The sequence below is a fragment of the Hesperophylax consimilis genome, chromosome 9 (genome assembly GCF_061612785.1).
Source record: "Hesperophylax consimilis isolate HC1 chromosome 9, BYU_Hcon_1.0, whole genome shotgun sequence".
NCBI classification, from domain to species: domain Eukaryota; kingdom Metazoa; phylum Arthropoda; class Insecta; order Trichoptera; family Limnephilidae; genus Hesperophylax; species Hesperophylax consimilis.
This window is the reverse complement of record NC_142844.1, coordinates 7,014,565-7,028,520: the sequence shown is the minus strand read 5'-3', so window position 1 is coordinate 7,028,520 and position 13,956 is coordinate 7,014,565.

The window sequence follows — 13,956 nt, the reverse complement described above, 5'->3', positions numbered from 1 at the left end:
TCGAATGCCTTTCTAAGGTCAATAAATATACCCGCACATTTTTTACCTTTATCTAATGATTCGTAAATGTATGAAGTTACGTTAGCAATAGCATCTTGTGTGCTGAGTGATTTTATAAAGCCAAACTGGTTTTTGTGTAATATTTTATTATTATCTAGAAAATTTACCAATTGTTTTTTTACTATTTTTTCAAAGATCTTTCCTATATTAGAAATTAGACATATTGGGCGATAATTCGTTGCTTGATGTGGATCTCCAGATTTGTAAATAGGTGAGATTATTGTGGTTTTGTAGTTCATTGGAAAAATTCCATTTGTTAAACTTAAGTTTATTAAATGAGTGATAGGTTTTATTAAGTGAGGTTTCATAGTTTTTAACATGTGTGTCGTAATAGAATCAAAACCGGGGGACGAACCTCCTTTCATATTTTCTATTATTTTAGAGATTTCACATTCTGTTGTTGTTTCAAACATTGAAAGTATATTACGTTTCTGTATATTTTTATTTTTATGGTTTTCTTGGTTTGAAGGCTTATGAATATTTTTCGCAAGATTTTTCCCAACATTTGCAAAGAAGGAATTAAATATGTTTGCACATTGTTTAGGCTGTATATTGGCATCTATAATTTTTTTATCATGTTCAATGTACTTAATGTTTTGTGTTTTTTTTTGTATTTTCTATGGCGAAATTAACAGTTTTCCACATTTGTTTATGGTTATTTTCTGAAGATAATATTTTATTTTTAAAATACTCTTCTTTACTTTTTTTAATATAAGATGTTAATTTATTTTTATATTTTTTATAGAAAATATATGCTTTTTCATCTTGGGGATTTTTTAAAGTTATTTTGTAAAGTTTTTCTTTATTTCTGATAGATATAATAAGTCCTTTGGTAATCCAAGGTTTTAAACATCTTAATTTTGATTTTATGTATGTTGTTATCTCAGTTGTCGAATTTTTAATGTGTTGTGACATAATATTTTCGAAGTTAGTCGAACAAATTTCAGTATCATCACTGTTTAAAACATTATTCCAATCTTCCTTTTTTAATTTTTCAGAGAGAATAGTCAAATCTATTGTTGATTTTTTGGTTATTAAATTATGTTTTTTATGTTTAATATTATTATTATACAGAAGTAAGCATGAGTGATGATCAGTTATGTTAGTTTTCCAAACAATTGATTTTATTTTGTGAAGATCTTTAATGTTTACATTTGTCCAAATGTGGTCTAAACAAGATGGAGTATGTTCTTTTATTTCCCTAGTATTTTTATTTATGCAAGATATAAAATTTTGTTCAGTCATACAATTGATGTATTCATTTTTGTTATTATTTTCTATTTTTTCATTAATATTAACGTTAAAATCTCCTACGACGAAACAAAGTTTATTTTTTAATTTTAATAATATGTATTTGAGGTCATTAATAAATGAAATAATACTCGAGCCATGCGTTCTATAGATAGCTATTAGATGGTATATGGATTTGCCGAGTTTGAAATGTACTTCGATGCAGTTTACTAAGTGTATTGGATGTTCTATTATGTTAACAATACTAAATTTATTGCTTGCAAATATTATTATTCCCGAATTTTTATTGATGTCTACTTTGGTAGAAATATAGTTGTACTCAGGTAAGTGATAAGGCGGTGACTCAGCGTTCGTAAATGTTTCGGATAACACTATAAAGTCCGGTTTTTTAATTAAATTATTTATTTTTAGAATTAATTCATCTAAATTTTTTTGAATTGAACGGATGTTTATGTGCATAATAATTATATCATTGATGTTTTTAGAAATAATTTTGTTACACGAATCGGTACATATACATTCATATTCTTGAATTTTAATATTTAAATCTAATTCGTTACTTAAGAAATCATCCATTTAATGCATTTTCGGTTGTATTTTACAAAATTATTTAAAAGATTTTTATTCAATGTCGTAGTTAATTCTTTCTTTGGCTAATTTAAGCATGTAAGATCGGAACTTACATGTTTCGCTGTTTGTTCGGTGGTCTACTTCATTCATTTTACTGTTCAAGGAGTTTATTTCTTTCTTCTTGTTAGCTGAGTTGCAGTTAGCGCATTTGGGTGGCAGTTCCAGGGATTTACACTCGGAGATGGAATGATCTTCTGAACAGTGCTTGCATGTTGGTTTATTTTTTTATTTTTTTATTAATATCAATAGCAAAATTTGTACATTATGTAGGTTTAAAGTATAATATAAGTATATTTTTTGTATTTTTTTCACAGTCCTTCTCACTAGGGTTTCCTGTTCTGAGTTTCCTGTTTTCAATTCATTCTATTGTAGCATTTTTGTGCTGTGTGTCCAAATCTTTGACAGTGGAAACATTGGGTAAGAGGACTGCAGTCTTCTACATAGATTCTCATGAATCCTAGATGAATTTTTTTTTTATTAATAAGATGTAGTCTCATTTCGGGATTTGTTTGTAGTATTAAATTTTTGCTGTTAGTTTTTTTGTTTGTAATGATGGCCTTAACTTGTAATATTTCTTTGTCTTGGTATTTTTCACATATCATTTTGATGTCGTTGTTTTGTTCAATGATGTCTTCTAAGAATTCTTTTTCGGTATAGTCTTTGTCAAGACCTTTGAATATTACGCATGGATCCGTTTTCAGAAGTACTTCCGCTATTATGGTTTTGTCGACTTCATTTATCTTATCTTTTAATTTTTTTGCGTCTTCTTTTTCTAGGCATGTTATTATAAGGTTTTTTTTGTTTTTTTAATTTCGCATACTCGAATTCCCAACTGCGATATTTTAATCTTTTGTATTTTCTCTTTTATTTTTTCAGTGTCTTCTTCTTTTAAGCTTTTTATTATTATAGGAAATCGTTTTTCTTGCGTTTGTGATATTAAGTTTTTTACTGCAGAAGAGTATGAAAATGGGTATTTTTGTGCTTGGTTTTTTTCTTGAATATCACACTTTTCTTGTAATTTAGCTAATTCTATTGCCATGTGCGATATCATTTCCATGATGTTATTTATTTCTTTCATCATTTTTGATTTGGTTTCTTTGGTAAGTTTATTTTCTTCGATGATTGTATGTAAGTCACTTATGTTTTGTTTCGCCTTTGTTATGAAGGCATGCGGATCAACCGCTTCCTCCATTTTTCCAGGTTAAAAAAATATATTTTCCGTAAATTTATGTATTTATATAATTTGTCTTGGATTGAAGGTGTTATTTTATTTATTCACCGCTTACGGCGCTCACTCGCGTCCAACACCGTTGGAGGTTTGGGCGACACTGAACTGTACATCAGTCTTTATGGCTGGTATTATATGCCTAGCAGTGTTCACAAGGTACTACTTCACGGGTGTGAAATAATCGACCCATTTTCCTTGCCAATAGGACATTTATCTGAAGATGCGCTAGAGGTGAGACACAAGGAGGTTAGAAAAAATCGACTATCTCATACCCGTAAATGCTTGAGAGAGAGCTCCAACACAGACCTGATCAGAATATTGCTGTTGACTTCTGAACCTCTCTTATCATCCAAAAGGAATATAACTACAAATAAAGGCGTGAAAATGGATGGAGAGGTTCAGAAGTATATTAAACAAGTAGACGAACCTTCCGCCATATCCAGTCAAAACCTACATCTAGATTTAGAATTTAGTAGCGACCAAGAATCTTCGGATTCAGATTAGTTTAAGATCCCATACATGAACTTACATCACACTTACCAATTATGTATTTTTTTTATACTTTCTCTCTGCAATGTACTTACTACAACATAATATAATACATGTAACTATCGTATTATTAATTACTCAATAACTACAATAATGTACTATTCACTCCTCTGCTAACCACAAGCTAATGCTTCCTTGGAAGAGTAGTATAAAAAATATTTTAACATAGAAAACTAATGTAAATCGTATTTTATATGTAATAACTTTATTTTTTTATGTAAAAAAATTGTAAATAAATTAATAAAGAAATATTTCAAAGTTTACAAAAATACTAATATTAATATTTATGAAATGTGTTAAATTGTGTATAAATATGATACTACCCAAGATAGTCATTTATGACGTCCCCAAAGGAGACGCAGCTGCTGACACGGCTCTTTTAAAGGAAATTTTTGGTAATAACGTCGTAGAAAAATCAACTCTCTCCAGGGAAGACCATTTAAGGACAATGCGGAGGGTATCCCTCTTTGGGAAACGTAAAGGCGGGACTATGAATATGATTGTCACGTGTCATCCGGATTGCCGGAAGGTACTAATAGATAGCGGTCTTTGCTACCTTGGGTGGAATGCCTGTCGGGTTCGTGACTACCTGGGAGCTACCCGTTGCTTCAAATGCCACATGTACGGCCATGTAAGCAAATCTTGTACTCAGGAGTTCATTTCTTGCCGCCACTGCGCCGCAGCCGGTCATGATTTCGAGGAGTGCCCCAAGAAGGCACAGGCCGCTATCTGCGCAACTTGTACGAAGTTTCAGAACCCAGCCTGATAATACTGTTTATTATAATGATAATACTGTTTCTTTTTGTGTTTTAGCTCTTTACTACTATGTTAATCGTTTTTTCCCTTCTTTTTTTCTATTATGAACGGTCAATTTGTTGTTGATCACAACTTATTTTCTACGTTTGTTATTTGTCTTTTTAATTGTTACTAACAAATTGGTTTATAAATAGGTTGTCGAACTGAACTCTATCGTACTGTGTTGTTCATTTCCCCACCATGGGGGCGGATAGACCCTGTTCCTGCATAAAGTAAGGTGACATTAATCCGGTGCGGCTGTCCCACGAACCACGGGTGCCTCCCCCGGCATCATGAGCGGGCCTGGGGAATGTTTGCGCGAGCCCGGTCCCCTTCCGTCCTGCCTCCGGTGACCTGAGGCTCACTTCATTCCCTAGGGTCTTTGGGAGTATCTCCCCCTCCCTCCCCCCATTTACATTTCTTCGAGGGTACTCTCGGAAAACTGGCTAAGGGATGCGGGTGCTTGGGATCGTTGTGGCCAGGCCGCTTGCCACGCTCATTATTGCCGGGACTGCCCCGTGATAGTGGGGTAAACTACCCTCGATACGCGGCTTGTATATTTTTATGTTACTAACAATCATGCGTGCAGGGACATTGGAGGGTCTAGAATCGTTTTAAAATAAATTTAACTTCTTTTTACAAAAAAAATTAGAGTCCTGACGTGTGCGGCTAAGGAGGTTAAACAATCAGTTTCCTCACACAGCCGTCGGGAAAGGGTGGGTCCCCTCCAATGATCTATGGGTCGTGCTCGAATTTTGACCTTTTTATGATCCTCTTGCTTTCCTTGGCCATTTTCTTGTTCATACTGATCTGTATTCCAATATTTGAAATGTTTCGTAGGATGCCGTGTTTTTTCGTGGAACTGCTTCGGAGTATTGTCAAATGAACCACGGCTTTAAGCCGACATCAGTATTGTATGAAGCCATCCTTCACTAATGATGACTACACTAATTTCCTGGGCACATCTGTAAGGATCGAAAGTCTGAAAACATAGACAGCTGACCACATGAAAGCATTAAAATGTGCCCGCAGACCAAACCAATCTGCTGATTTATAGTGCCACACTTTTTCATTCAGCCTCTTGTTTGGCGGTCGGAAGTTAACATGGATTGATTTCGTCACCGAGGCAGTGGTCTGATGATCCTAAAGACGCTGTTACTTAAATCCAGTTTTCGTGTGGCACTGTGGTTAGAAATAGGTCTAACAGATTGGAGCGGTCAGTCTGCACATCAGGAACCCTTGTAAGTTCCTAAACCATTGCTGCGATCCGTGGCAAAGGACAAAGGATTCCGCCAGTCATCTAGCCAAGCCTGTAGATCCTGAGAACTTTAACTATTGTTTTTTATGAACATTGAAGTCCCTCAGAACTATAAACTCGGCCAAAGGGTAGCGGGGCAAGAGATCATCAATAATATCGATGTTTATATAGTTCGGATGTCTTTTGTATAACTGGCATACAGAGCTCCGGGCCAATAATCGTCATTGGCAAATGCCTTGGCTCTTTAGCGCAAAGATTTCCATGCAAGGTATCATGCCACATTCTGATTGCTGGAGGTCCATTTGTTTGATCGCAATGATGATTATTTTTGTTTCTCAATCCTGACACTAAATAGTATCCAAATTTTCACTTGAAGCTATAGTAATCAAAGACCTGTTTGCGAGGTAAAAGATTATTAACTTTCATAAATAATATTCAAAGTGTGATTCAATAATAGCAAAATCAAAGAAGTGATTATATTCAATAACAACTTGTTGGTATGTTTTTGCATGGCCCGCATGATGGATATAGCCCTGACTAGCAAATCAACCCCCCCACTCCATGTACTTAATAAATAAATATTTTTTTATAAGAGTTTATGCGGTCTGGTTGAGCTGCCGTGATGTGCGGTTTGTTTGATTATGACCATCTCTTATACTACGTATACATGTGCGAGGCTAACTGCCGAGCAGCACGTCAACTTATGGTGCGAAATACTGCTTGCAGTTGGTGTGTTCCTTTCCCGTAATTCGTGGTTCGGCTTGCATTTTGGTTCGCAGATGTATACGCATTATTACATTAGTTAGGCGTTCGATGGCTCGCGATGAAAAGGAAAATGATTTGATTTCTTTAGCCACTTTACGATGGCAATTTTACCATCGCATTTTAACATACAAATGCATTAGTTATTAGGCAAAAATTTGTGAGGGAATCAGATATAAAGTTTTTTTTTGTATAGCTGGGGACCTACTCAGATACATTAAATAAAATAATAATGACTCATTACATTATATACCTACCTAGTTATTTCACTTTTATATACGTCTAGGGATGTAGATGTATCATTTGTTGGTCGAATAATTTGTCCATAGGGCACAGACATATGAACATAACATTATATTTATATGGAAGATTTTGTTGTTTTTTTTTTTTACATAAGTTCCAGTCGAATCCAGTTCCAGGAAAGTAATTTCCCTAAGGGTCTATGTCTTGTTTATTATCTTTGAGGATGCTGTGTGGTGGCTTTTTTAAGGAAATGAAGGGGAGGAAGTTTTGGGAATGCAAAAGGTATTAGGGTTGGTTAGGAATCTATGGATCAGTATGTCCAGGTGCGACGGACGTTTGAATTCATCCCTTTGAGTCTTACTGGAGAGGTAAAAATATGTCCCTCAACCAAACTCCAAATCCGGCCCGCACGGTAGGTGAGCAGACGTATACTCCGTCTAGACCTAGACAATCCTCACCGGTCGTCCGGTATCCGGTCACCCCTGCTAAGTCACCAAACGTAGTGAACCACTTTTGTATCCTATATATAAGAGTGTATTTCAATTATACTCGACACTCGTCATTTATTTATGTTGTGTTTTTATTTTATTTATTTTTTTTTATTTAGGAGAAAAAACAGATACAGATATCAATTGACAAGAATATACAAAACATCAACTAGAGAATTCACCTGCATCCAAACTATTTCTCACGAATTTACTTACAGCAGTTAAAAACAAATACAAATATTTAGACTTATAAATAGGAGAAAAGTATATACATAAGAATATTATTTTAAAAATAGAGATATGAAAGAAATGCGCAATATCCTTATAAGAATTTACAAATTATTTTTGAAAAAATTTAGAGGGTAAAACAGAAAAAATATATATATAAATAGATAAACAGTGTTAAACAGAAATTTAAAAAAATATATATTTAAACGAAGTATGTCTAAGTTGTTTACTTTGAACTTTGTAGGAAAACATTCTTCATTTTTCTACTAAAAGTAGTGCGCGTATCAAAAAATAAGTCAGAATCCTTGAGGTTTTGATTCTGATTAAGTGATTCGCACATTCTTCTGATTGGATCCCTGACACCAGCATTTGTACGCGTCCTGCTAATGTGGAATAAGTCGTTAAGCCTTGTTACTCTGGGTGGTACTTTGAAGTTTATTAATTTCAGTAAGTCGGGACAGTCAATAACGTTGTTACAGATTTTATACAGAGTCATGAGATCAAGGTATGTTCGCCGGTTAGATAGAGTGGAGACGTTATAACTCGAGAGCATATTTATGTACCCGCGTTTAGGTGCGCTCATTCTGTAATTGAGGCATCGATTTAATTCAATGAAAATAATTGAATTTGTTTCTTTAGGTAAGCTTTTAACTTAATTAATTTACTTATTTACTAAAACCATGACGTGTCATTTTAATGATTAAAACATACGAATCAATTCGCCACATTTTTATAAGAAAATAAAACAAATTGTATAAGGCACCTTCAGAAATATATTTTTCACCTCACATAACTTTTTCGGGGTTAGATATATTATGCTACAGTATGACAGAAATAATAATATTTATTCAGGAATTGTTCTCGAGAGGCTCGTTATTGTGGGGAGATCATATATTATAATGACGCATTCTATTCAGAAGGGCTCGCTGGAATAAAAACACATCAAACTTTAATACTAACTATAGATGGCGAAATTTCACTAACATTCTTTATTAATACATGCAAACAAGGCTATTAACATAATTTATTGATATATGTAAACACGGCTATTAAAACAAGGCTATTAATATTGAAATGACAAAATGCATTAAACAAAATATTTCAAGAGTGAGAGATGATAATAATTACACTAGAAATGTCGGTAAAACATGTTATTTTGGCCCGCCTAACATCACGATCGATGGAAGTATTACATTTTTATATTTCGACAGATTAGTCGAAATAAAGGGTGGTATTCAGGGGTAAAGTGCGCTAATTTCGGGGAATGCTTCTACACGACAGTACAAGTGAAAGAGAGAATTAACTTTTTTCTAAATTCTAACGTTTTAAGGCAAACAAGTTGAATTGTTTATATAAGAAAATAAACACTGGAATTTGAAAAATAGTTACCCATCTTTTTTACTTCTACCATCATATAAAATCACCTCCAAAAGTTAGCGCACTTCATCCCTAGACACCCTGTATAGCAAATTTAAATACTAAAATACATTCTCGTAATATCAACACAACAGTATTTTATTATTCTACCCCTTCCCCCAGCTTTGATAAATTGAGTTCATTATATAAGTGATCGAAACATAAATTTTAAGTGATATTCATAGTAATTATTAGATTATCGTAATGAAGTGAGGGCTTCAAATAACTACAAAATTATTTTAGACACTATTAATACATTAATAGTCGGTTATTAGTCGGTTCGGTTACTTTTCATGTTGATCTCCAGATTTCATTTCGCTTAAAAAAGTTAATCCATGTGTCTTGGTTTTCTCTCAAAGACTATTGAATGGTGATCCCATATTAACATTCAAAGGTCAACAAAAAATTGTAAAATGGGTAAAATTGGTGACTCATCTTCAAAACCATATATGCGTATGATGGAAGCCATGTCACCTATTTTAACATCAGGACTTGTAACTAGCATTATTCCTTTTTCTTTTCACATTGACCCTGGGAAATCAAAAGCCTTAATACGCATCAAATACAGTCTGACTTCAATCGTCCTGCTTTTAGCATACATAACGTGCATGATTTTCGTCAGCAGAAATGGCTGGTCTCTATCGACAGAATCAGAAAATCTCAACCAAATCTACATGTACAGTGAATACTCTCAACTGTCCATAGGAGCTGTAACCCTCGGCTGTATTATCTTATTCAGATATTCAAAACGCCATAAGTTGGCGGTTTATCTTGAAAATATATTGGATATCAACAAAATGCTTGTCAATGAACTTGGCTATAAAAGAAACTACGTAACATTTAGACAGGCAAATCTTATTGCTGTTATAATTCAGCAAGCGCAATGTTTCAGCTCCATGGCCTTCATTACATACATGAGTCCTGTTATAACCCAAACCTCGGATATACCAGTATTTTTGATGAAATATATTCCTGTGTACAATTTGTCTCTAACGCAATTTATTTGCTCTTCATTCATTTACATAATATGGAAAGACCTTCAAGCTTTGAACAAAGAGATCACTAAAATGTATCTAAAACAGGACGTGTTACTTGACGACGACCAAAGCTTCGCACTGTCAAATGATTGGAAAAATAAAAAGGATCTATCAAAAAACTTGACTGTTTTGGAAAAGCTCGACCTCATGTGGAAAATCTACGCTAAGATTTGTGACAGCAGCTTTGTCCTCAATGAATATATTTCATTGACAACCTTTTCAATTCTTGCAGGGTCTTTTATATGCATTCTCTTTGAGACTTATAATATGATGCATATCGTGTTTCAAATTATAAAAGGAGAAGAAATTGACGAAATTTTACTCTCTATGACTGTAGTCGAGTTTTTACTCAATTTCACTAATATTGTTTTGGTGATAAGTGTTTGTAATCAATGTGAAAAAAGTGTATGTAACTTCAGAGTTCACTTTCAAAATGTAACACTTATTTGTGTGATGTGAGTAAATATTTGAAAGTAACGTTTTCTATCCATTTTTTCAGGCTAAGAAAACTGCACGCCTAATAAATAATATGATGGCTAACGAATGCAACAGTGATATCGCTAAGAAGGTGTTTATAATATTTCTCATATAGTAGCATGCGTTATGGTGTTATGTAATAAGTACAAATATAGATTTTTCTAGTTATAGATTTATCTTTTATGTGGTCCCACCACATAAAAGTTTCCCAACAGAAATCTTGTTTTTTTACTTACTCACGAACTTTCGATTTATTAAAGCTCCACCAGTTTTCAACGCATATGTTACACACGGTGCCCAAATTTACAGCTGCGGGCTTATTCCAGATAAACAACACCCTCTACTTTACTGTAAGTTGAAACCTTTAATTTAATAAAACAATATTAAATATTTTATATGAGGTACCTACATTATATCTTAATATTTTACCTTATTTTTCCATTTGACCCAATGGCCGAGAGCTCTGTCCAGCGATCTTCATCCATTTGAAATTCGTAAACACAGTTTTGCATCGGACAATCTAGCCTTGTTCGCGCAAACATTCGGATTTTTTTTGTATTCTTCTTTATTCCATGGGCCCTTCTTACACGTGCTTTTGTAATGTTAAAATTATGTTATTAATAACAGTATTCTGTTTCGCTGAAATACCGAGTATTTGTTCATTACACACACCTTGTAGCGATAGACTCATGTATGTGATTCATATTGGGGTCCAATATTTGAGAGACCAAAACCATTAGTCTTGGGAATACCAACTGAATCTAATTTTTCACTTGGAGAATGCTTCAGTCTACTGGCATTTTGGTCCACCATTTGATCTTATACTTATCTTCTGGGTTCTCTTATTTCTAGCATCTTACTTTTCTGAAATAATCTGGATAACTCATATGAGTGTACTCTTTGTAGGAATCCGAATTTAATAACAATAATAAGCTGACTTGTATGGTGCTGTTTTCTGAAAAATTACCTCAAAATCTTTGTAAAAATGTGCCTTTTTACGCTCTATCGAATTATTTAAAATAGCAACCACAAAAAACTAAATAAATGTACATGGTTTTAAAAACGAAATTTTCAATATTTATTAGTATTTGTTTACAAATTCACAAGAGAAATTCATTAGAGTATCGCTGAAATTGAAAGGTTAGTAGTATGACGTATTTGATAGAAAAATATTTTTTTTACTGTTTATTGTTTCAGATTTTTGGTGCCATCACAACATACATGATCATTTTGATTCAATTTTCTTAGGTTGGGATGTTTACAGCAAGCATAACAGCATGACCATTATGCTTGACATCAATATTTTAATTTGATCAATATTTTAATCACAATTGAAAGACGATTAGAATCGACGATAAACGGGATTCATTTAAAAGTTAAAAATTCAAATGTGGGAAATCGTCGATAAAATGTGACGTGGTTTCAAACAACTCAAACCAAGTAAAGGAGTATTAAAAATTTTGATGTCATATTTTCCATCAAATATAAGGTGTTTCACAGTTTTCCGTTAGCTACAATTAAGTATAAAAACGCCATTTTCTGCCATTTGCAAACATAACACCTTTGAATTTCAAGCGGTTTTTTCTTTTATTCATTATTGAACATACAAAAATGGTTGTTTTGAAGTAAATAAAAGTAAAAATATCGTTTTCAAAGAATTTTAATATTGTTGAGTTGTACCGAATAAATTAACGTTTTTCGTCTTCTGATTATTATCAATAATGACATATTAACACAATACTATTTTTTGTCTCTTTGGCACTCTAAATTAATGGCAGCTATTAACCAATCTAATTGTTACTTGTGTTATTGAAGGTACTAAATTTAAACGTAAACGGATTGGTCAACGCGTTGATAGCTTCAATAGCACCTTCGAAAATATATTTAAGAAATGTTCTGAAAAATTGGTCATAATAACTTTCTGTATTTTTCTAGCCATATGAAAACATTGACATATTGATTAAATTTATATAAAAAGTGTTTTATATTCTTAATAAATTTCAATAAATACAAGAAAACAAAAATGATTTTTTCCCATAATAACAGAAGATGTCCATTATAATAATGTGTTTCATTTCCAATGTTCTAACAGTTTCCTACTGTGTTCTAGCAAGAACATAAGTCCAATAAAAGGTCCAAAAACTTAATTCTTTCTCTTACAACATACATAAGAAACAATCTAATATAATTTTCAATTACCATTAATGGGATTGTTTGTAATTTCTTCTATATTTAACCCAAACAATAACAATAAAATATATTTATTCAGTTTGATTGAGTTGTCCTGGAAAATTGGGGGAATATAACATCAGATTTAATTAATAAATAACAGAATTATGAGCACAAAACAAAACATAATGTTTACCTATTTTAACAATCCTTTTTGATAAAATGGTGGCATATACAAAGTTATTTGTTTATTGAAGATGAACATTTGAAAAAGATACGCTCGCATCTTGGACTTGAACCCAGAACCCTCGCCTATCACAACATACATGATCATTTTGATTAAATTTTCTTAGGTTGGGATCTTTATAGGCAAAGGTCCTGGGTTTAAGTCCTAGATGCGACCGTATCTGTTTGGTATGGTGTATGGTAAAGCGTGGCGTGGTATGGCGTGGCGTGGTATGGTGTGGCGTGCTAAGGTTTTGTATCGTGTAGCGTGTGTTTGCTAGCAGAGCGTGCTTATCTATATGTGATACAGTGCTGCCAACTCCAATCTTTTATTGATATTTTTTATTTTATTTTATTTAGGAAACAAACAGTCGTGTTATTAAGCATAAACAGTTCTTCAACAGGTATTCATATGTTCTAGAATCTAGACCAATAAGTTCAATTAAGTTAAGTTGTTGATTTAGTATTTGTACCTACACAATACATTTATAAATGACAAAGAAATATAAAAATAAATTAACATTATAAGGAATTACAAAATGATATAAAACAAGTACCGGTCGGTGGCTGAGTTGACAACGTTTGGGTCCCACCCAGGCGTAGTGTGTTCAATTCCTCGGCTGGCTGTCCATCATCACAACACAAGCAACATTTTTAGCTTACTGTGGTGGTAGTAGGCGATTTTTAAATATTATCAGGTTATTCGTAACCTCGGAATGTTTGTCTTTCTTTTTAAAAAAAAAAGTAAATACAGTTAGTAGTATTACAGTATAATTTAAAATGTCTGAAGATGGAAACTGTAATGCTGTCCGAAACGTTGGCAAAAAAGGAAGTAGAGAAACACGGTTTGATAACCCGAAATTAAATCACTATAAACGCAAAGACCATTTTCGATTACTTTGAAGCGATTTTCAATGTGAAAGGAGCTATTTCTAATAGGTGTCCTACGGAATGTGGTGACGAGAAGGCATAGGATTTCACTTAGTTGATTAGATACATTCTAATTAGATTTAAAGCTGAAGCTTCGAATTCCGTTAAAGTAATTTTATGAATGTTCTAAATAGTTTTCTATAAAATATTTTGAAGACGTGTTATTGTGTCTTAGCTAAACATTGACTAAATCTTGTATATAACTTTTGT